General features: G+C 39.4%; 1 long non-coding RNA gene and 7 other non-coding genes across 8 annotated transcripts in view; 7 read left to right on the forward strand and 1 right to left on the reverse strand.

The window, feature by feature from the left end:
* The window catches only part of LOC128366282 (uncharacterized), a 299,888-nt gene that overhangs the window by 68,601 nt on the left and 206,840 nt on the right, over positions 1-24,447 (reverse strand). The gene's annotated exons all lie outside the window — the stretch shown is intronic.
* trnap-cgg (transfer RNA proline (anticodon CGG)) lies at positions 19,492-19,563 on the forward strand. The gene has a single exon. It is a non-coding gene; the product is annotated as a tRNA-Pro (tRNA).
* Positions 19,907-19,978, forward strand: trnap-cgg (transfer RNA proline (anticodon CGG)). The gene has a single exon. It is a non-coding gene; the product is annotated as a tRNA-Pro (tRNA).
* Positions 20,491-20,562, forward strand: trnap-cgg (transfer RNA proline (anticodon CGG)). The gene has a single exon. It is a non-coding gene; the product is annotated as a tRNA-Pro (tRNA).
* On the forward strand, positions 21,428-21,499 carry trnap-cgg (transfer RNA proline (anticodon CGG)). The gene has a single exon. It is a non-coding gene; the product is annotated as a tRNA-Pro (tRNA).
* trnap-cgg (transfer RNA proline (anticodon CGG)) lies at positions 22,195-22,266 on the forward strand. Its single transcript has one exon. It is a non-coding gene; the product is annotated as a tRNA-Pro (tRNA).
* On the forward strand, positions 22,778-22,849 carry trnap-cgg (transfer RNA proline (anticodon CGG)). Its single transcript has one exon. It is a non-coding gene; the product is annotated as a tRNA-Pro (tRNA).
* On the forward strand, positions 23,713-23,784 carry trnap-cgg (transfer RNA proline (anticodon CGG)). The gene has a single exon. It is a non-coding gene; the product is annotated as a tRNA-Pro (tRNA).

Below are 24,447 nucleotides of genomic sequence, written 5' to 3' on the forward strand. Positions count from 1 at the left end.
CTGATTGCTTTGTTTTATTCTTTTTTTTATTAGAGGTATGGTGTGTATATATGTCATGTGATGGATGTACATCAGCCTTTAAGGCCACGCATCCTTTCAAACAGCAGGAGTTCAACCCTGTAACAGCACTAAGCCTGCAGAAATTAAGCAAGGTCCTCTATTCAAGGAACAAAATCAATAAATATCCCAACAGTGACGGCACTGATAACAGTCACGAGCTAGAGAAGTGTGATCATTTCCACAAGGAGACGAGCAGACGGAAGTAAGGTTAGTTGACGATGTAATAACACAACATCTTCTCATCAGTCACTGAGAACTCATTTAGACAAATTATACTGCTGAACTGTATTTATTCAAGAAAGTGGAACTCCATTGATTTTGCACATCAGACTATTTGCAGGTGGTATGGACTACTACTGAATATAGTGCTGTGCTTTCACAAATAATGTCATGAATAGTTTTTATTTATCAGTCAACTTGATACAAAGTTCAGTGAACAGAAGAAACCTAAATGACATCACAGCAGCAGTTCTCCCCTGTGTTTCAGGTACTCAGCAGGTCGGTTGTTCCTCCGTCTTGGACAGGGCGCCACAGTTCTTCTTCTTCTGTGGATTTCAGTATCTCAGCTGCTTCTGTTTCTTCATGTAATCTCAGACTGACTCCATGATAGTGAGATCAGGACTCTGTGGGGGCCAAACCATCTGTTGCAGGACTCTTTGTTCTGACTCTGGCTGTATTTCTGGGGTCATTGCTGTCATGCAGCTGAAGAAGTTTGTGATTGATCAGGCTTTTCCCCAATAGCATTCCATAATGGATAAGGATGTAATTATCTGAAGTGTCTGAAGCTTTTGCACAATAATGTATATATGTAGGAGAATTAGTGTGAGGCTTTTGTTTCTCCAAAGGGAGCTGAGAAAAATCTGATATCACCTGAATCTGCATCAGTCAGACTTGAAGACTACAAGTCTGAAAATAAAAGAAATCTGGATGTGTGGAGTTATAGAAAGCAGTGAGGTTACCAGCCCTATTGTAGCCTGGTGTTCATCTCTGCTTGAGGCTAGCAGCTCCAGGATACACTGGCTGCACTGTGGGTAATTTAGGTGCCAGTTTTGAACAAGAAGAGGAATGTATTTCGGCTCATTGAGTCTACAGGCAGGAGAAACATTGATTATGAGGTATTTTTATATATTTCACAAGAACAACTTCACACTCAACACTGCACTTCATTGTGTCCTCAGCAACTGACCGCTTCATATGCCACCAGTGTGAGGGTGCCAATAGTAACACAGCTGTAAACTTAAAACCACTTCTTCTTTCATGATATTGTGTAGTTATATTAATGATGCATCACAGCATTGTGCTGATTGCAGGAGTTTACACAGCAGCTACAGTATTATTACAATATTAATATTCTGGCAGCCATACGTTTGCTTTGATATAAATCATCTGTGTAATGCTCTGGGTTTTCTACATTGTGCCTGTAATAAAGTGTTGTTAACACCTTTATTAACAGAGAGGCTTTTAGATTCAGGTTGTGGCACAATGGCGGCAATTTGAAATGGAATGAAGCCTATCGATGGCAGACAGCCAAAAACAGAAGTCAAACTGTGATCAGTCAAATCTACATTTTTTAATTGAAAGAAAATAATTAAACAGGTACATAAAATAACATAAATAGCATAGCATTTAGATAAATAAACAACACAAAGACGATGATTCAAACATGGTTTCAGCAACAGCAGCATCCATAGCAACTACCATAGCAACGATAGAAAGCCTGAAAAACATATCTGCAATAACTGACAAACTAAACATCATACGCATCCACTGAATGAAGATTATGAAAATACAATGCATATTTTTCTCACTAGAAATGTTATCAATACTCATTTTACTGAGTTAACCCACTCAGCTCCACCAACACTGGCTCACTGAAATAAATGGGTGATTACAGCCTGACCTTAGAAGGTTTAGTTGGCCGGTGCTAGCCCATAGGGGAGAGTGGGGTAAATTGAGCCATTTTTCACTCATGCTGTCCTCTAGGCAAGAAAAATGATACAGAAGTAAAATGAAAACATCTACTGTAATTTCAGAATGTATCCTATCAATGGAAATGATAGGAATGAATCTATGACAAAGGGCAATGGAAATATGACTTCTAAAAAACACAGCCTAGTTTAGCAATTCAGGCTAATCTTCAGCTAAATGAGTCACATGGTTTGATATGCTGGGACATCATCAATGTGTATGATATATGTTTTTAGACCTGGATACATTTGTTTTGGCATAACAGTCATTATAGCTGAAATTCAGAAAAATTGCTCTACTTTATAAGCAAAAAATGTTTTGTGAAAAAAACAATACAATACAGCACAATGAGCTTGTCTCCATCACAGCCAAAGCGAAATGGAGGGTACTTGCAGAATGTATGGTCACATGACAACAAATGTGTACAGCTGCCTAGATACAGGGGGTGGGTCAATTTACCCACTGGTTCAACTTACCCCACTCTTCCCTATATATGGGACAGATGTGTAATGATAACACATCAGACATACAAACATTCAATAGGCTGATTATAGTTATATTAGATTTTGAGCATCATACACTTAGAATACCCAACAAGAAAAAAAATCTGCAGTTTAAAGTAAGGCATCGTGACTGGCTTGACTCTCAGTAAAGAGTACTGTACTTAAACCATTTAGAGCTAATTATCAGCAAAACCTCTCCATTATCTGCTGACCTGTGCCTACAAGGCTGCAATTATTTATTTATTTCAGCCCCCATAGAGTGAGTACATTGTAATCAGTTTAATTAGCCCAAATACACTTGCTCTATCTTCTCTCCAGTTCTCTGCACACAGGTCTGGACCCAGAAGGGCATTCTAGAAACCAACAGAAGTCTATTATTCTCCCACTGTGATAAATGGTGTTTAAGATTATGTTGGATAAAGAATAGGCTAATGTTCCATGTATGCGGCAGCTGGGGCAGATTTTTACTGAATGCTAATATATGCAGTGCTTGGCATTTTGCCATGCATACTTGATTTCTAATGTAACATAAAGTTGCAGAAGGCTACGTTTTATGCAAAGGTACCATTTGTCTGGTGAGAGGCTGCCTGAGAGAGAGCAGATTTCATATCAGGCAGAAAAACTAAGCCATCACATCGGTTTTACACTTTAATCTCGCTGGTCTAAGAAAGCCCTATGACACTGAGTTGTTTGTCTGCCTCCTCCGTTCCTCATGATTACACACAAACTTCAATAAAGAGGCTCACTGAAACTGAGGGGTCAAAGTTTTCATCTGTTAATGTTGGCTGCAGCTCGTCTCAATGTTGAACAAGAGGACAGGAATGAGAATATAACACATGGTGAAAAAAGATGAAAGGATGTCATGATCCATGGGATTCATGTAAATGATGGATGGTTCAGCCTATCTGAAATATGACCACTTAAACTGTGAAAAGAGTTCCAGTCCAAATCTGAAAGTAGGACAAATGGTTGGAGTTAGAACCAGTAGAGATTCTTCATATGGAACCTTTATGGGTAAACAGGGTGTCATTATGATTTCCATATAATATAATCTTAACATAATCATATGTTTTTATGAGTTAAAAAACGAAAAACAAAAACATGAAACCAGATTTTTTTTAAAGAACATGGCTAAGGACATTAGATGTGAGATGGACTCGTGGCTTGGTGTGTATAGTTTAATGCATCCCAAGTTGAGCATAATGGATTTTAAAACTCAATCCTAACCCTCTAGAAATAAAATAACAGAATCTATCATTCTAGTAAATGCCCCCAAATCACATACTTGCAGTCCCAGTAATTATGACTCTTTAATTTCCCTTTGGCATTAATAAAATAGCCTACCTTGTCTGTCAGGACATCATACAACTGATGCATTGTTCAGCAGTGATTTGTAAAAGTTTTTGAAGTCACAGACATATGATGTAGTCCTGCCGTCAGATCAGAAAACACTTCTAAAAGGTAAAAATGTATTATTTAGAGGACTTGTTTGAATAAAAATCATCTTTATTGTACCATCATAATTCTCTAGTTTGGATTAATTGGCTTGTAATTTAATTCACTACATGAAAAAAATAATTATTTGAAATAAGACTATTATGTTTTAGTTCTGTTAGCATAATAAAGCTAGAAATCCTGGTGTATTTAATAAATGGTATCAAGTGAACATGACATACATCATGATGCTGGGCGGATTTGACGTTTCTACATAAATTATTCAAATAAATACTTCCAGGTCATGAATCAAATATATACGTAAAGAGTAGAGTAAAGAAGAGTAAGTAGAGTAAAGAATCAATTTTGTGTTTTTCATTCATCTCAAAAAAACATAATTCAACAGTAAACCATTAAATGGCTCCATTTATGTTGTCACAATTCACTGAAAACAATTAAAACACAACAACATTAAAATGATTTCTAACTGTTCCCTCACATGACACACACACACACACACACACACACACACACACACACACACACACACACACACACACACACACACACATTAATTAATTAAGTTTATAATTCGCCCCATAATTGGAGACAACCCCTTATCCAGCTCTGGAGTGTCTCCCTGGTGGACTAGGTGTTAGAATCTTTTCTCCACTGTGATAAGAAACAATAACAACAATATCAAGGTAATGTTACCATACTCAAAGCAGTAAATAATTTGTAACTCTGTGAACATGATTTCTTTTGTTTGGATGGAATGTCTGGGAAAAGAGAACAACGCTTACGGCAAAACACTTCTGGCAATGCAGAGAGGGCAAAGTGTGAAGATCTATGGGATTCCTAAATCCACCATGGCAGAGCACAAGGCAGGAAACACAATTGTGGTCCTCATCCAAATAGAGCAATCATCCTGGAAGAGGCATGCACCTTAGTTAGGTTAGGTTACTTTTATTGGTCTCTACCAGGGAGAAATTTGTCCCGGAGACAGGGAAAAAAGTTGCAGCACATAAATGACATACAATAAAAAACAACGTGCAATACAAACGTACAGGTAAAAAGACAGTGGTGGAACAAACACAGACTGACATTGAACGATCCTACGCATCCTACGCATGTACCGCCATAAATATACATCCACACACCCCCCCCCCCCCCCATCAAGCATTCACACAAGCATTTGCATCACATCGCCTCACATCACCCTCACCACATCACCATGTCAACCTACCAAAACATTCATTCCATCATAAATATAGGTTCAGTCACACATCCCAGCACTCCATCACAGACACTCATTGATCCATTCACTCGCATACAGCCACGCACTATCTGCAGTCACAAATACACAATTTCATTTCCATACACAAAACCATCACATGCATTCATTTCTGGGTGTTAAGAAGCTTGATTGATACAGGAACAAAGTGAAGTACACTGTGTAGATGGTGGACAAGGAGCATCATAAACTGTCTGGTGTTAGAAATAATCAGAAGCTATACCAGGAACACTGACACACTGGTGAATGTGTAGAATGGACCAGGGTCCATGGGGAAACACAAGAGGCTTTGGAGACCTTCTTCAGACTCCTATAAAATATTGTTAATATGCAGAGTCTTCATGACAAACCTCATGTTGTATGGAGATGTGATGAAACAGGGTATGGTGATGAACCCAAGCTCATGGAGAGGGTTATGTGTTAAAAGGGAAGAGGCGTGTTTACTGTCTGCAGACAACCACCATCGAGCACAATCACTGTGCACTGCTGTGTCAGTGCAGCAGGGACCAGCAATCCACCCTTCATCATCTTTCCCCGCTGCCTTCTCAGTGTGCTGTGAGCTCCGAATGGTCCAACAGACAGCTTGTAGCTATTCAGAGAAAGGAAACATAAACAGTGCTGCTTCTAAAGGCCCATTTATACGGAGCCTTCTGTCCGTGCTCTGCGTTCATTTCGTCTGTTTTTCTGCACTTTTCCATAAAGCTTACAGATATGGACCAAACGGAGCAGTACCACCAGAAACCATGGGGGGGGGGCAGTGTTGCTGTCACTACTCGATACGTAGCTTTAGTGAGACATGAAGAAGAAATAACAAAGGCTGAACATTTTGAGGAAAGGTTGTGTGAGTTGGTTAGAAACTTTAAACATATGGTTTTTGTCTTTTATGCAAGAGGAACATTATCAATATCTCCTCCACAGTCGCCATGTTTGTTTTTGAGTTTGTTGTTGTCATAAACTTTTGACTCTGTGCTGCCCCCTGGTGGATGTATTGGTTAACATCCATGCCAACGTAAAGGACGCATGGAAGTATGTGAGCAGTGACGGTAACATCGTTTGAAAAGGACGTATACATTTTCCTACGTACTTTGAGTATAAATGGGCTTTAAAATGGCTGGATCACTTTGTAAAACATGGCCTTGAAGAAATACCTACCTTGTTAATTGTAGACCAGCATGAAACACACCGTCACTGCTAGATCATTGATGTCTGCATAGCCTTCACACAACCTGCATCCTCCAACTACTGGCTATATTTATCCAGTTGGCCACTCACATGGGACTGGTAAGAGGAGACATAGTGAGCAACAAGAAGCAAGTTCTCCTCTGTTCTGAAACATTGCAGACAGCATCTCCTGTGGCTTCAGGGAAGATTTTACTCATCAATTATCATTACAATGTATTCAATAAGCCATATTCAATATTTGGATTGCCATATTCAATATTTGGATTGCAATAACACAGCTTACCTCAAGCTGCTGTGCCTCCTTTTTCCACCAAAAATGTCATCAAATAGTCCTGCAACACCAGAAATTGCTGCTCTACATGTTAAAGGGATAAAAGAAATGATTCTGTTGACAGTGGTTTCATCCCTCCTTCCCTTGCCAAGATCATCACACTGACCTTTGGCACCACAGGTACCAGTTACAAATACAGTGTCATCCTGCAAAAAACTGGATGCTGCAGAGATGAGATGAAGAAAAAGAGGAATGAAGAGCAGGGAAAAGAGAAGAGATGAAAAATAGAGAGGAATCCTAATGGCGGAACCAGTGGCCACTGTTCAGAGTGCAGGGACATTACACCACCAGGGTGTGAGGCAGAGGTTGGATGACTGGGTGCAGTGAGAATTGTTCGAGCTGTGGTTTCAACTCGTCTGTGTCGACCTCAGCGATGCTCCAGACTGTGCCACAAATGAGACGGTCACACACTATGCCTGAGAAATACTCAAATATTTAGTTTCACACATACACACCTACACACTCACACACACACACACACACACACACACACACACATTTATTTTTTATTTTACCTGGAACTGTTTCTTGTTCCATCTTCTACTGTTTATGAATTTTAATGAATTATCATCTGTTATAAATGTAATCATTGTCATTATCATAGTATTCATATATATATATATATATATATATATTATAAATGTTAATGAATTTTTTACCTTTTGTGATTTGTGAATTTATATTGCAATCATTCCAATAAAGTTTGTTGACATTTACACATTTAAATACTAATATTTTCATAGTTTTTATTTAGTTTTGCCTGCTAATTAATGCCACATGTGGTTATTTGCCTGTAATTGCTACTATATGAAACAGATGCCCATATTGTGTAATATAAGCTAATTATGGAGTATAAGTACCTGTAAGTGTTTCAAAATAACAATGACACTATATTCAATGACATTCACCTTTACCTGTCTGGGATAGGTGACAACAGCATATGTGTGGATTACTGGGAGTTCTCACAGTATGCTGGACACCGTGCAATTGATAGTTTTTTTCTTGACTTCTCTCTCAAGCATGTTTAGCATGTTTTAATGTTTATCTGTATGCATTTATTAAGGCAGTGAAGCACATTTAGTGCAGTATGTGAGTCTACGTCTACCAAATTTGCTTGTTTTTTTCAGGCTTTTTTCTTTTTCTTTGTAGTTGTTTTTCTTTAATGTACAGGACAGTGGAGATAGACAGGAAACAGGAGGCAGAGAGAGGGGGAATGACACGCAGGATAAGACCGCTCGGCTCGGGATTCAAACCGGGGTCACCTGCAACGAGGGCTATAGCCTCAACACATGGGACGGGTGCTCTACCCGCTGAGCTATGCTCAACACCGCAAATTTGCTTGTTTTAAGTAAATGCATGGTCATGTCTAAAAGATTTTCACTCATTTTTCACTCACTCACATCATTCACTACATTCTTGCTGCACAGTAAGGTAAAGCACATGTTGGTGTAATGTGGTGTATTGTGTGTGCCTGATGTATCTTATTCATTCTCTTATTGCTCCACTGCAGCATAGAACTCCATTGTCCAAAAACTATTAAAAACACATCAACGAATCACACTGTATTATGACCATGTAGTAGTACACATGTAGACTGTAGTTTATTGTGAATCCATCCTGCTGCCAGAAATACTAATTAGAGCACCATATTTAGATTGATCCACTGTTGAGAATAGTCCCTAACAAATGCACCATTTATGTAAAGTATGATAAAAAATTTGCAGTGATCAACTGTTTTAGGAAATTGGAGACCGTTTTTTAAATGAAAGTTTATATTTGTGAGGCAGCTTTATCCTTTAAGGCCTTGCTCAAGGAAACTGTCCCACCAAGATGTATCCTGATCATCCAGGGATGAACCACCAGATGTTACATTCTGCCACTATGACTAACTCATTCCTGTTATATAGGGTAGCCTAAAAATTGGGCCATTTAGTAGCTTTGGATCGCAGTACAAAAACACCCAAATGATGACTACATTTTTAGTTGAAATTCAACAACAACAAACAAGAAGCGCCAGATATTGCACTGAACATCAGTATATAATCATGCATGTGCTGTTGTAAGTATTCCATCTCTCTATCAGCAGATGAGAGAGAGAAGCAGTTTCCCATGGGAGGTGTCCTCCCTCATTGAAGAGCCAGCATGCTGGTAAAACAAATGACAAATCAATAATGTCCCTAACATCTCTATAGACAGAGGGTAAACTCCTTTCCGAACCCTGTGTCATAGACAGCATGCTGGAGCTGCACAGCATCACATGACAGCATCACCTCAATGCCACAGGTAATGGCTGGCTGCTCCCAGTGACTGCAACATCTGCTGCTGTGGCACAGTCCTCCAGGTGATTTAACGAGAGAGAGAGACAGAGACAGAGAGTGATGTGGGTGTGCAGTTTGTGCTTTAGAATTTCTAACATGAAAAAAATGTTACTCAACGCTTCTTCCAGGAAGGACTTGGGGATCAGGGTTAGGCCTTGATTTAAAAGAAGTGAGTTGCAACAGATCTGCAGTTTTCTGGGAGTTTGATCCAGATATGTGGAGCATGAAAACTGAACTGTGCTTTTCCAGGTTTAGTTTGAACTCTATAATCATAATGGAACAGAAGATCAGACACGTAAACCACTCAGTGCTTTCTACAGCTCTCTGACAAACTACTTTAAAGATCAAACTGAAGTGATGTGATCCACTTTCCAGGTCTTAGTGAGGACTCGAGCAGCAGCTTTCAGAGTCAACGGCAGCTGACCGATGGATTTGGTAGTGAGACCTGTAAAGACACACTTAGTAGATCAGTGAGTTTTTTTAACATTACCGTTTGAAGCAGAACTTTGAATCGTTTTTTCTTGTCTTCAAAACATTGACTTCAGTTTTGTCTTTGTTCAAAATTCTGGCAAATCATATTGTTGATTTGTTCAATGCACTTACTCAGCACTGGATTCAACCGGGGTCGGCTGCATATATGGCATGCCCTCTAACCACTCGATCACCTGCGTGCCATATGGTAACATATTTAGTTGTTTTCCATAATCTGAACCAGTGGGAGCATGTAGATGTTGAACAGAAGATGCCCCAGAATGGATAACCCTAACCCATTTTGACATTGAGACACAAAGTAGTCCCTGTCCTTAAAGTCTGTGTAAAGTAAGAATAAATATGTGTTCTGAGTTTGACATACCACAGAAAAGTGTGTTGTTAACCACCCTGCCAAATTTGATTGATTAAAAAAATTGCCAAATATATGAAATTAGGCTTCAAAGTTGTGTAAAAATCAGCCTCTTTCTCTGCTCCCAAACACTGTGGGAGTGCCCGCCGAGTCTACTTCTAAGAGCTTTCTGCTGCTAACTCTGCGGCTAGCTTGGTCGCTAACTCAGCTAACTGGCTAACTGTAGACTGTGTGCTGAATGTATTTATACTGCTATAGCAGCAGGGGTGGGTTTATGCTAATCATCGCAGCGATTCAGACCCGCCCACTAAATCCTGAACACAGAAATCTTGAAACACAGTTTGTGAAGCCTAGCTCCACAATTCAAATCTAAATGGTTGAAATGCTTTTTACACCTTTTTAAACCAATTTAGTACTGTGCCAGAAAGTCCTATCCACTTTTCCAGTCAACCTAGTAATATGTTGTGGTCAACTGTGTCAAATGCAGCACTGAAATCTAGTAATACTAAATTCTGACCCTGTCTGTGTTTAAGTCATTGAAGACCTTAGCAATAGCAGGCTCAGTGCTAACATTAAAACAGTTGTTTAGTGCCAAGAAGTTCTTCAACATTTTTTTCCCTTTTTACTTAAAAGCAGGAGGTTTAATATGGGCCTATAATTATCCATTACTGTGTCTAAATTGTTCTTTGTAAGAGTGGTTTGATGACAGCAGTTTTCAGGGCCTGTGGGATGAAACCTGAGAGATGTGTTCACAATTTGTAGAAAATTTGAGGCCATGCAATTTGGAACCATTTTTAAAAAGCCTGCTGGTATAATATGGAGGCAGCTGGAGGAGGATTTCAGATGTTGCATCATTTCCTCTAAGTTTGTTATGGTTGATTGGATAGAATTGTATTCTGGTAATTGAATTGATTTTAAGTGGACACATGGACAACACACATCCTGTGCCCGAGACAGACTGTACCGGACTTTTTAATTTTCGGAATTTTATCAGAAGAAAGAAACTCATTGCAGTCCCTGGTGGATAGAAGTCCAAAGGCTACATAGGAAGCACAGAAGGGTTTCTTAGCCTGTCCACAGTAGCAAACTATGCATGTGCTGTTTTTTTTCCTTCTTGGCGATGATGTTGAGAAGAAGGACTGCCTTCGATTTCTCAATTCCAAATTATAAATAAATCTCTCTTTCTAGATGTCATATTGGGCCTGAGATTTCTGGGCCGCAGCTGAAGTTTTTTTTTTTTTTTACCACCAATACCACTCAGCAGTCAGCAGCTTCTCCATCTCTGTTGTTTTGTTGTTGGACCACGGTGTCCATTAACACCACACTACAAAACTGAGTGCTTTTACTCTGCTTGTTGGCAAGTATACTTGTTTTGTCATTTTTACCACACAATCAAACACACTCACTGCGGAATAAGTGGAGTACAGCTCATAGTTTGGATGTTAAAAAGGCAGCATCAGGTGTATTAGTCACATTAATTCTCTCCAATATCTTTCATCAGTTGTATTCAGTTTATCAATATAAAACAAAATGCTTGTGGTCCTCAGTAAGGAATAAGGGTGAGAAATCAAATGAAATCAAACAGCACTGACTACCAATGAAAGGAAATGGTTCTATAATACATGGACTCCTGATAAACTTCACACACCACACAAAAGCAATGATCTGAAAGGGTTGTTAGAGTAAAGCGACAAATGTCAGGAAAACATTTGAAACAAATTGTCAACAGTGGTTTTCTTTTTGCCACTCTCGCATAAAGCAACAGTTTTTATATGCAGAGTCTCTCTCACTTCAGCTGCTGAAGCTTTTAACTCCATCAGAGTAGTCACAGGTGTGTTGGTGGCCTCCTCACCAGTCTCCTTCTTGTACGGTCACTTTAAAGGGGGTGAATATGTATGCAATCACCTATTTTACATTATATATTTTTAATTAATTGACCTTACTTTGTAGAAATATGTTTTCACTTTGACATTAAAGAGTTGTTTTTTGTAAATTATGTTTTATAAAAGCCAAATGATATTGACCATGATTCAGTTTATAAAAGCAATAAAAGTGGAAAATATCCAAAGGGGTGGATACTTTATATAGGCACTGAATGCATTATGTGCTGCTTTAGTGTCTGTGGGTTGTGCCCAAAGATCTGCATATGTATTTAGTGACTAGTTGCTATTCTTAACCAGGTTCTGAAGGGTCTGCAGTTGTGAGATTTGTTGTGACATCTGCTTCTAATAAATGTCCAGATTTATAGAAGGTGGTTACAGCTGTTCAGGATAGTCCGTAAAGTATAGACACAACATAATCAGACTAATAAATAATAATAAAATAAATACTGGGGTATGATGAAGCATGGTTAAAAACTGTATACTACTCACACCAATTAGCAACAACTGACACTGATCAACCTTGACTTCACTAATTACAACTCTCAAGCAAGATAACTTCAGGTTTAACTCTGGATTTTCAGGGTTGCAACAGTGGTTCACTTTTTACCAGGGTACATCGCTGTGGTAACTTGTGCTGAACAGCTAACCTGCTCTTGATCCAGGTTGACTTCAGAGGATTAGATCAACACCCCAACCCTTGACCAATCAGATCACTGGGTATGTTCAACATGCTTCATAGTACATTACCCTTGACAACAAAACAAGTTGAATATACCCAGGATATATGTTTATTATCTGACTTCACCGAGCCAAAAATTGGCTATCAACTAGCTCAGTCAACTCCAGGTCTTCCTTTCCAGCTACAAAGCAGGTTTGTTAATTATGATCAACATAATCAGAACCATGATGATGTACCTACCGTAAATGGTGATACCTGCATTTTAGGCACAGCAAAATGTCATATTCAATGAAGTAGAACATAAACAATAGCCTGTAAACATACAGCAGAATAGAGATGACAAAGATGAAGATGAACACTCCAAATAATTTCCAAATATTAAAAGTTGGTTTGAAGCTCAAAAAACATGTAGCAATGATTAAATATGACTGAAGTATAGAGTGAGTATTTTTCATTATTTAGTTTGATGATGAAGAAACATCTCAATATATCACATAAATAAACCTAAAACTGATGTCAGACTGTTTCTGCTCCTACAAGCAAAGAGTGAAAAGGTAGTGAATGAATGATGAGGTCTGTCTAAACGAAATGTTGCATTTATAATTATGGGAGCCAATTAACAGTGTGTGGATTCTTTTTCTAATAAAAGACAAGCTTTAATTTTTATTTCCAATTATCATCACACACTTGTTTCATGTTATTCTGACTGCAGTGATGGAGTAAAATCATCCACACTGTCAGCTGTCACTACAGAGATAAATTAAACTGTGCACAATTAAAATGAAGCTAAAACCAGATTGGAAATAGAAAGCCTGGAACTAAAATGTTTGTACTAAACCCAAATACATGCTTCATAGTACAGATGCCTGTACTGATAGGTGATTAAACCCAAACTCAATGGATATAGTGTTGTGTTATTAGTGCAGAGTGTGTTAACCATTACTCCATCAACTCTGCAATCATACAGCCGTCATGAGTTGACAGATTAATGCCCTCAATTCATCTCTCTCCCATCCATCCCTAAAACTAAAATTTACAGCAATACATTGTTTAGTTATTATGCTACAAGCTGCTGGAACAGACTACCTGAGGATCTGAAAACAGCTGGAAGTGACTTTTTAAGAATGAAACTCAAAACCTACCTGTTCAGCCTTTTGATTAAGAACTGAATTGTTTTATAGTGTTTTTATTCTATTTTGTTGTATTTGTTTTGATTTTTTAAATGTTTTATCTTTTTTTCTATTTTTTTACATTAGATTAGAATGATAATAAAATAATGTTCTTATCAATTTTATTTGTCTTTTTCTTTTGTTTTTGAACCTAGTTTTAGTCCAGCTTTTATTAAACTTCACTTTTCTTTTATCTTTTTAATTTATTTTAACCTTGTTTTACTCTTTAAATAAGCCCTTTCTCTTTTCTCTCTTATTTTACTTATTTATTGAATTATTTAATTGATTTACTTTTTTAAAACTTATTTTATTACATTTTTATCATTCTTATTTTCTCTAGCGTGCATTGGTCTCAATTATTTAAATGACTGGAAACATCTACCCAGAATCTGAGCAGTCATCTGAGTGTCATCATGACACAGTAGTTAAAGGTGTACTCCAGCAATTATGTATTACGTCATAGCAAAGAATGATTACACTTAACCCAGTTTACCACTCGTCCACTGATACAGTTTTATAAGGTCATTCTAATAATTGGAAAGGAAACTTTCTCTTTGATGGCCTGTCAAGGAGAGTTACTGAACTTGAACTTTCTGGGGTTGATTTAAGTGTGAATAACGAGGCAGCAGATGACCTGTGTGATTCAGGGACTGATAAATGAGCAAGAAAACACAACACAATTGATTTTATATGTGTATGTATTTACTTCTACACACTACTACTACAGCAGAACTAATACAACTAAACCACAATGCATACAAACAAACATACAAACAAAGACCTACACATAGGAACAAACAATGCAGTAGTTGATGGATAGTGAGAATGATGACCAGATAATCACAGCGATCAATATGCAAATTGAAAGGCAGATAATAAAGACCTGAAAGCAGCTGATATTGTGGGATCATTTGGAATGGGAAAGCCAAAGCACAGTATTTATAAGAGAGCTAAATTGCAAGTGTGTGGAGTCGCAGTGATGATGTATGGAGTCTGATGATGATGACGGGTAATGAATGGGCCTGTTGCCAGTCAGAACATCAGTCAGCTAGAACAGGTCAGAACAGCAGACGGACAGAGTGGAGCACAGGTGAATTCTCTGATGTATTTGGGTGATGATCTTTTATAGAGTTTTTCTCTTTAATACCCAGAAAGGAGTCTTATATATAGATCTCTTTTAACTCCATCTTTTATCCTTCTCTGGCCCCCCTGCTAGCATGTTGCACACTTAGAGGAATGCATCCAAGACACACTCTGTTCAGGTTTGCAGGGTCATTAATTCATTGCCTTTTACTCTCCTGGCTGGGTTTGGTCCTACACTTACCTTTAGTATGGCTCAAGCTCAAAAAAACTGAATCCTACAATTCCCATAATGCATCTCAATAACATATTTTGTTAGACTCTTGCTGCTCCACATTTTGTTATACTCTAAGCCTGCAAACCTTAACCACTTAACACACACCCCTGTTTTTTATGCTGTTAGCCTAAACGACATGCCCAAGTTGTGAGCAGCACAGATCCCACATAGTTTGAGACTCAGAGATGTGTCTGGTATCATTGGAAAGGAAACACTCTCAGGATTCTTGTAAAAGTGTCTGTGTGATTCTGTGACTTACTGACAAAGAGTGGCAGAGGTTACAATGATGGGGTTGTTTACTCACCCATAGGTTTGCCTTTACAATGACATGTGTACAGACATTCAGGGACCTCTCAGCAGGATATAGACACAATGAGGCCACAGCCACATGTCTTGGCTTCATGCAGTCCAAATTTGGAGTCAAAAGACCAAAAGATGAATTTTTCAGAATTATTTTTCAACAGGTATGTCCATGCGTTTTCCTCAGGTCCTTTTTGGAGACTCCAAATGGACACTTGGTAACCAAAGCTGTATAACCACAATCAAACACCTATAACTTCACAACCCCTTTGCCTACAATCAAAATCTTGGTCTCTAATGAAAGCTGACGCCATATTATTATTATTATTAATATTATTATTAATATTATTATTAATATTATTATTAATATTATTATTACATATAACCATATTTTTTGTTTGGCCATATCTATTTATCTATCTGTTTATTTTGCTATAAGTCATATGTTAAGTCGAAGAAAACCAACCGTGTACCAAAATGCCGAGTGCGTAATGATATATGGTTCAACTCTTTTACGCACAGGGCGCACGCCGGTTACGCTTGGAGTTTGTTTATGGACAGCCAAACTTAATAGCTTAGTGTCATACACCGATGGAAACCTCAGACTATTGGCTAAAAGGTTATCAACTTCATTTCACCGAATATTTCCATAGGCTAGAACAGCAGTCAATCAAAGCCATGTCGTCATTGACCTCGGTCACATGTCCTCATTGGCTTTGGAGACATGTACTGCCTAATCCTAAACACCGATTGGCTTGTGTGTGGTGTCGTCAGAAACAGGAGAGGCTCACGGTCGTAAACATCTAGTCACGTGTACTCTGAGATGGACGTGCAGGTCAGGAAATGACGTAAACGGACCGTATATGGTTTGTTATTTGTGTTATTACGTTACGTGTTGGACTAAATACATGTTGACATATTGAGGAAAGTATTTCGGTTAGAAGGAAACAGATTTCATATTTCACAAGAATGGATACTTGGCGAGCTGTACAGAAAGTCCTGAGTCATAAGATGATCGTTGTGGACAAAGGGAAGACTTTGAAGGTATGTAGGCATTATAGCTTTTCTTACTTAGCTCAGGGGCTAGCCGAGCTAATCGCTAATACTATTACGGCTGTGAGCAACCATATAAGTCGTGAGTGGTCTTGAATGAATCAGGACAATCTAAGCTTTCCAACGATGTACGGCATGAGTATATATGTTTAAGGGTTGGTGTTTAAAACATTCAGAAGAACTTGTGGCTACCTCCTAACATCCGTCCCGTCCCGTAGACGGAACAGCGTGCGTTAAGTGGTTAATATAGACGTTGTACTGACGTTATAAATCTGATATTCTGATTTAAATCCAACACAAGCTTGATTAATTATAACATTATCTATGTGACAGTAAATCATTTAATAATTGCAATTTATCAGTAAAAGAAAAAGATTGGACCTCCCAACCACTATTCACTAATAGGAGGAGTGTGATTACCAACATGAATCTTGTGCTCTTCATTGTGATGAGGCCTCTGAGGAGCAGACAGACTCTGACAGAGACAGAGGGCCAGACTCAGGCTGGGCATTCAGATGAAACCTGCATAATGCCCTGAGGGCATGCTACTTATGAGGACCACAAAAGAGTAATTCAATACTGAAGGGGTTGATTAGTGATATAAGAGGGGCTCTTGTCAGGTGGCATGGTAAGTCTCTCACTATAGATCTATAATCAGCCCTCACCATGCATACTGTAATTCCTGGGATCTGGGTGGTACGCTCGTCAAATCCTGTTTCCAAGACGCCATCCCATCCCCGCACTAATACACAGCTGCCATAATATCCCATTAAGACATCAAAATCACTAAGCGCGAAGCAGGCTGCTGGCTTTCAGCATGTGGTAGCCTAAAATAACCCAGTTAAAAACTGCAGGATTATGAGTTCTCAGCAAACTGATCAAAGTTAAAATTTGTGTGTTGAGGCTGTGCTTTATAGCAGGGGAGTGTTGTCTCCTGTGTCATGGGGCCATGGCTTATGTGTGGTGTTGGCATGGCAGGGCAGTGTGTGTGTGTGTGTGTGTGTGTGTGTGTGTTTGCTTTATCCTTATGAGGACCAAATATCATATATATATATATATATCATTAGGACTGAAAAGGATATACGTTAAATAAATACATTTTTTAGGCTGTTACATTGAGGTGACCATTTAATTATGTTGTTATCTCAAGATGATAAAGTGTTTCTTTATGATAACAGTGTAATTATGTCAACGTCTTAAAACTAATTATGTTTTTGTACTGATTATGATTTATCTTGTAATCTCTACATATCAAATCATTATTAAGAGTGTTCTCAACATTGTTATTTATCGCATTATATGAACTTAACAAATGGACATCAACATCACAGGAATATATCATTTATAGTCTTGCATTTTTTCCTGTTCTATGATAGGAAGGTCAAATCAAGATGTATCACTCAGTTTGGATTTTGAGATCAGGACTAAAACTAGACCCACTTTTGAGGATTTTGTTAGGTTGTAACTTTTCAATGCTCTACTTCAAGGTTAGCACTTCTGTTAGGGGTAAAGATCAAACAGGATAAGAGTGACATACATTTAAGCTTTAAAATAAATGGTAGTGTCTGTACTTTCTTAAATAGCAGGTTGAATGAAATCGTATAATTTTATAACTAAAACTGAAATGTACAGCTAGAATAACTGTGGAGTAAGTTTTAACTAGCAAATGTGTAGTTATATTGATAAATGATGAGACTGAAATGAAATGAGATTTTGCTGTCAAACCTTAAAATTCCTTCCTTTCTCTGCTGCTGTTAGCTGGATCAGGACTGTGGCCAACCATAGCCAAATGTACTTTAAAAATGTCCTTCCTTTTCTCTCTGACTGTGCCAATGTCGTGCTTTGCCAGTAGATACAGAGTTGAATCATTGATCCCATCTTTGGAGCAAAGTTACATTCAGTGTTAACTAGCTGCAATGTGTGGCAGCAGCAGCTCCATGTTTCTATGAGGAAATATTTCAAGAGCCCTGATGACTGCAGTTACTTATAATTATATCAACCGTACTAGTCAAAGGTTTAGACACACCTTCACATGAGAAGTGAGTGTGTCCAACCAAATTGATATCCTTCTCATGTGCTTTGTGGGACACATTTGGACCTTCTCTTTAATTTCAAATTGAGATGAGTGAATTCTACAGAGACATGGATTAGTGCCTCAGCACTAGACCCTAGTGACCATAGTTAAACACTGTGACCAAATTGAACAGACCTCCTGAGAGACCATTTCTGAGCAATAACTACATTATGGCCTGAAGTAAAGGCATAAATGACCTCTGGGACCATTTGAACCTCCATCTCCAACTAACAGTAAGATGCTGCTTACATACTGATTTAACAGTCAGTGGGGCAGATATTGCAAAACAAGTACTTTTACTTTTAAATTTAGCTCATAATACTTATGTACTTTCACTGAACCCTTACACACTGTTTGGGTCAAATTTCATCCATTTAGACAGCTGTCTTTTACCCTGAAATTTGACAACTTCTCCTAAAGTGGCCCAAAAATGCATAAAAATGAAAATATTTTAAAATGTTATACTTTTGTATAGGTGCTACAAATGTTTGTCCATTGAAGCTGTTCAGGGTCAAATTTGAGCCGTATGTATTGACATGTCTTTTAGTTAAATGAACAGTTAATAGTTTTAATAAGATAATAGTTATGATGATTTATTTTTATGATGCAGCAGTGAAGACTGATGGCTCTAATGGTTATACAATAAACTCCACAATTCCATAAAGTTCTTGTCATTTTCACTTTCAATAAAATTCATTTCAGTCATTATTGCTATGTTATATTTTCATGTATTAGGTCAAATAGGACATGATATTGTGTGATAGTAGATGTTTTTTCTCCAACAATGAGTGATGTAAAAGCTAAAAAATATACTCTCTCTGCTCTCTGAAACATGAATCAGGCTTAATCACACCAGTCTCTTCTCACAACACATAAGGCAGAGGTGACCAAAATTTGTGGACCACGGATGAGCTCCACATTTTTTGGAATTCCAGACAATAATTGCAAAGACATAAAACCCACAGGTCGAGTAATGCAGTCAAGCTAGATGCAGACAGGAATAGCATTTATTGGACTGGGAAATACCAAATGTCTTGTTTTTCATGGCTCGTTGGTCTAGGGGTATGATTCTCGCTTCGGGTGCGAGAGGTCCCGGGTTCAAATCCCGGACGAGCCCCTCAGTGCAGGAACGTGGTTGCTTCTATTCAGTTGTCTGACTAACTTTGGAACTGTTGTGAAGCTAAGGAATCCTGTAAAGTAGTTGAAAGTTCAACCACTCCACTTACATCTTGACAGAAAGGTTGCTGATCCAGTCTCTTCTCACAACACATAAGGCAGAGGTGTCGAAAAGTTGTGGACCATGGATGAGCTCCACATTTTTTGGAATTCCAGACAATAATTGCAAAGCCAGATCCAACACGGAAGACATAAAACCCACAGGTCGAGTAATGCGGTCAAGCTAGATGTAGACAGGAATAGCATTTATTGGAGGGGGAAATCCCACATGTCTGTTTTTTCATGGCTCGTTGGTCTAGGGGTATGATTCTAGCTTCGGGTGCGAGAGGTCCCGGGTTCAAATCCCGGACGAGCCCCTCAGTGCAGGAACGTGGTTGCTTCTATTCAGTTGTCTGACTAACTTTGGAACTGTAGTGAAGCTAAGGAATCCTGTAAAGTAGTTGAAAGTTCAACCACTCCACTTACATGTTGACAGAAAGGTTGCTTATCCGGTCTCTTTTCACAACACATAAGGCAGAGGTGACCAAAATTTGTGGACCATGGATGAGCTCCACATTTTTTGGAATTCCAGACAATAATTGCAAAGCCAGATCCAACCGAAAGACATAAAACCCACAGGTCGAGTAATGCAGTCAAGCTAGATGCAGACAGGAATAGCATTTATTGGAGTGGGAAATACCAAATGTCTTGTTTTTCATGGCTCGTTGGTCTAGGGGTATCCACATTTTTTGGAATTCCAGACAATAATTGCAAAGCCAGATCCAACACGGAAGAAATAAAACCCACAGGTCTAGTAATGCGGTCAAGCTAGATGCAGACAAGAATAGCATTTATTGGAGTGGGAAATACCAAATGTCTTGTTTTTCATGGCTCGTTGGTCTAGGGGTATGATTCTCGCTTCGGGTGCGAGAGGTCCCGGGTTCAAATCCCGGACGAGCCCTCAGTGCAGGAACTTGGTTGCTTCTGTTCAATTGTCTGACTAACTTTGGAACTGTTGTGAAGCTAAACAATCCTGTAAAGTAGTTGAAAGCTAAACCACTTCACTTACATGTTGACGGAAAGGTTGCTTATCCAGTCTCTTCTAACAACGCCTCCAAATGTCATAAGGCGGAGTTGTCCAAAATTTGTGGACCATGGATGAGCTGCACATTTTTTAAATTCCAGACAATAATTGCAAAGCCAGATCCAACACGGAAGAACTAAAACCCACAAGTCTAGTAATGCGGTCAAGCTAGATGCAGACAATCTCGCTTCGGGTGCGAGAGGTCCCGGGTTCAAATCCCGGACGAGCCCCTCAGTGCAGGAATGTGGTTGCTTCTATTCAGTTGTCTGACTAACTTTGGAACTGTTGTGAAGCTAAGGAATCCTGTAAAGTAGTTGAAAGTTCAACCACTCCACTTACATGTTGACAGAAAGGTTGCTGATCCAGTCTCTTCTCACAACACATAAGGCAGAGGTGACCAAAATTTGTGGACCATGGATAAGCTCCACATTTTTTGGATTTCCAGACAATAATTGCAAAGCCATATCCAACCGGAAGACATAAAACCCACAGGTCGAGTAATGCAGTCAAGCTAGATGCAGACAGGAATAGCATTTATTGGAGTGGGAAATACCAAATGTCTTGTTTTTCATGGCTCGTTGGTCTAGGGGTATCCACATTTTTTGGAATTCCAGACAATAATTGCAAAGCCAGATCCAACACGGAAGAAATAAAACCCACAGGTCTAGTAATGCGGTCAAGCTAGATGCAGACAAGAATAGCATTTATTGGAGTGGGAAATACCAAATGTCTTGTTTTTCATGGCTCGTTGGTCTAGGGGTATGATTCTCGCTTCGGGTGCGAGAGGTCCCGGGTTCAAATCCCGGACGAGCCCTCAGTGCAGGAACTTGGTTGCTTCTGTTCAATTGTCTGACTAACTTTGGAACTGTTGTGAAGCTAAACAATCCTGTAAAGTAGTTGAAAGCTAAACCACTTCACTTACATGTTGACGGAAAGGTTGCTTATCCAGTCTCTTCTAACAACGCCTCCAAATGTCATAAGGCGGAGTTGTCCAAAATTTGTGGACCATGGATGAGCTGCACATTTTTTAAATTCCAGACAATAATTGCAAAGCCAGATCCAACACGGAAGAACTAAAACCCACAAGTCTAGTAATGCGGTCAAGCTAGATGCAGACAATCTCGCTTCGGGTGCGAGAGGTCCCGGGTTCAAATCCTGGACGAGCCCCTCAGTGCAGGAATGTGGTTGCTTCTATTCAGTTGTCTGACTAACTTTGGAACTGTTGTGAAGCTAAGGAATCCTGTAAAGTAGTTGAAACTTCAACCACTCCACTTACATGTTGACAGAAAGGTTGCTGATCCAGTCTCTTCTCACAACACATAAGGCAGAGGTGACCAAAATTTGTGGACCATGGATAAGCTCCACATTTTTTGGAATTCCAGACAATAATTGCAAAGCCAGATCCAACCGGAAGACATAAAACCCACAGGTCGAGTAATGCAGTCAAGCTAGATGCAGACAGGAATAGCATTTATTGGAGTGGGAAATACCAAATGTCTTGTTTTTCATGGCTCGTTGGTCTAGGGGTATGATTCTCGCTTCGGGTGCGAGAGGTCCCGGGTTCAAATCCCGGACGAGCCCTCAGTGCAGGAACGTGGTTGCTTCTGTTCAATTGTCTGACTAACTTTGGAACTGTTGTGAAGCTAAACAATCCTGTAAAGTAGTTGAAAGTTCAACCACTCCACTTACATGTTGACAGAAAGGTTGCTGATCCAGTCTCTTCTCACAACACATAAGGCAGAGGTGACCAAAATTTGTGGACCATGGATAAGCTCCACATTTTTTGGAATTCCAGACAATAATTGCAAAGCCATATCCAACCGGAAGACATAAAACCCACAGGTCGAGTAATGCAGTCAAGCTAGATGCAGACAGGAATAGCATTTATTGGAGTGGGAAATACCAAATGTCTTGTTTTTCATGGCTCGTTGGTCTAGGGGTATCCACATTTTTTGGAATTCCAGACAATAATTGCAAAGCCAGATCCAACACGGAAGAAATAAAACCCACAGGTCTAGTAATGCGGTCAAGCTAGATGCAGACAAGAATAGCATTTATTGGAGTGGGAAATACCAAATGTCTTGTTTTTCATGGCTCGTTGGTCTAGGGGTATGATTCTCGCTTCGGGTGCGAGAGGTCCCGGGTTCAAATCCCGGACGAGCCCCTCAGTGCAGGAACGTGGTTGCTTCTATTCAGTTGTCTGACTAACTTTGGAACTGTAGTGAAGCTAAGGAATCCTGTAAAGTAGTTGAAAGCTAAACCACTTCACTTACATGTTGACGGAAAGGTTCCTTATCCAGTCTCTTCTAACGCCTCCAAATGTCATAAGGCGGAGTTGTCCAAAATTTGTGGACCATGGATGAGCTGCACATTTTTTAAATTCCAGACAATAATTGCAAAGCCAGATCCAACACGGAAGAACTAAAACCCACAAGTCTAGTAATGCGGTCAAGCTAGATGCAGACAATCTCGCTTCGGGTGCGAGAGGTCCCGGGTTCAAATCCCGGACGAGCCCCTCAGTGCAGGAACGTGGTTGCTTCTATTCAGTTGTCTGACTAACTTTGGAACTGTAGTGAAGCTAAGGAATCCTGTAAAGTAGTTGAAAGTTCAACCACTCCACTTACATGTTGACAGAAAGGTTGCTTATCCGGTCTCTTTTCACAACACATAAGGCAGAGGTGACCAAAATTTGTGGACCATGGATGAGCTCCACATTTTTTGGAATTCCAGACAATAATTGCAAAGCCAGATCCAACCGAAAGACATAAAACCCACAGGTCGAGTAATGCAGTCAAGCTAGATGCAGACAGGAATAGCATTTATTGGAGTGGGAAATACCAAATGTCTTGTTTTTCATGGCTCGTTGGTCTAGGGGTATCCACATTTTTTGGAATTCCAGACAATAATTGCAAAGCCAGATCCAACACGGAAGAAATAAAACCCACAGGTCTAGTAATGCGGTCAAGCTAGATGCAGACAAGAATAGCATTTATTGGAGTGGGAAATACCAAATGTCTTGTTTTTCATGGCTCGTTGGTCTAGGGGTATGATTCTCGCTTCGGGTGCGAGAGGTCCCGGGTTCAAATCCCGGACGAGCCCTCAGTGCAGGAACTTGGTTGCTTCTGTTCAATTGTCTGACTAACTTTGGAACTGTTGTGAAGCTAAACAATCCTGTAAAGTAGTTGAAAGCTAAACCACTTCACTTACATGTTGACGGAAAGGTTGCTTATCCAGTCTCTTCTAACAACGCCTCCAAATGTCATGAGGCGGAGTTGTCCAAAATTTGTGGACCATGGATGAGCTGCACATTTTTTAAATTCCAGACAATAATTGCAAAGCCAGATCCAACACGGAAGAACTAAAACCCACAAGTCTAGTAATGCGGTCAAGCTAGATGCAGACAATCTCGTTTCGGGTGCGAGAGGTCCCGGGTTCAAATCCCGGACGAGCCCCTCAGTGCAGGAATGTGGTTGCTTCTATTCAGTTGTCTGACTAACTTTGGAACTGTTGTGAAGCTAAGGAATCCTGTAAAGTAGTTGAAAGTTCAACCACTCCACTTACATGTTGACAGAAAGGTTGCTGATCCAGTCTCTTCTCACAACACATAAGGCAGAGGTGACCAAAATTGTGGACCATGGATAAGCTCCACATTTTTTGGAATTCCAGACAATAATTGCAAAGCCAGATCCAACCGGAAGACATAAAACCCACAGGTCGAGTAATGCAGTCAAGCTAGATGCAGACAGGAATAGCATTTATTGG

Source organism: Scomber japonicus, chromosome 10, assembly GCF_027409825.1.
Source record: "Scomber japonicus isolate fScoJap1 chromosome 10, fScoJap1.pri, whole genome shotgun sequence".
NCBI classification, from domain to species: Eukaryota; Metazoa; Chordata; class Actinopteri; order Scombriformes; family Scombridae; genus Scomber; species Scomber japonicus.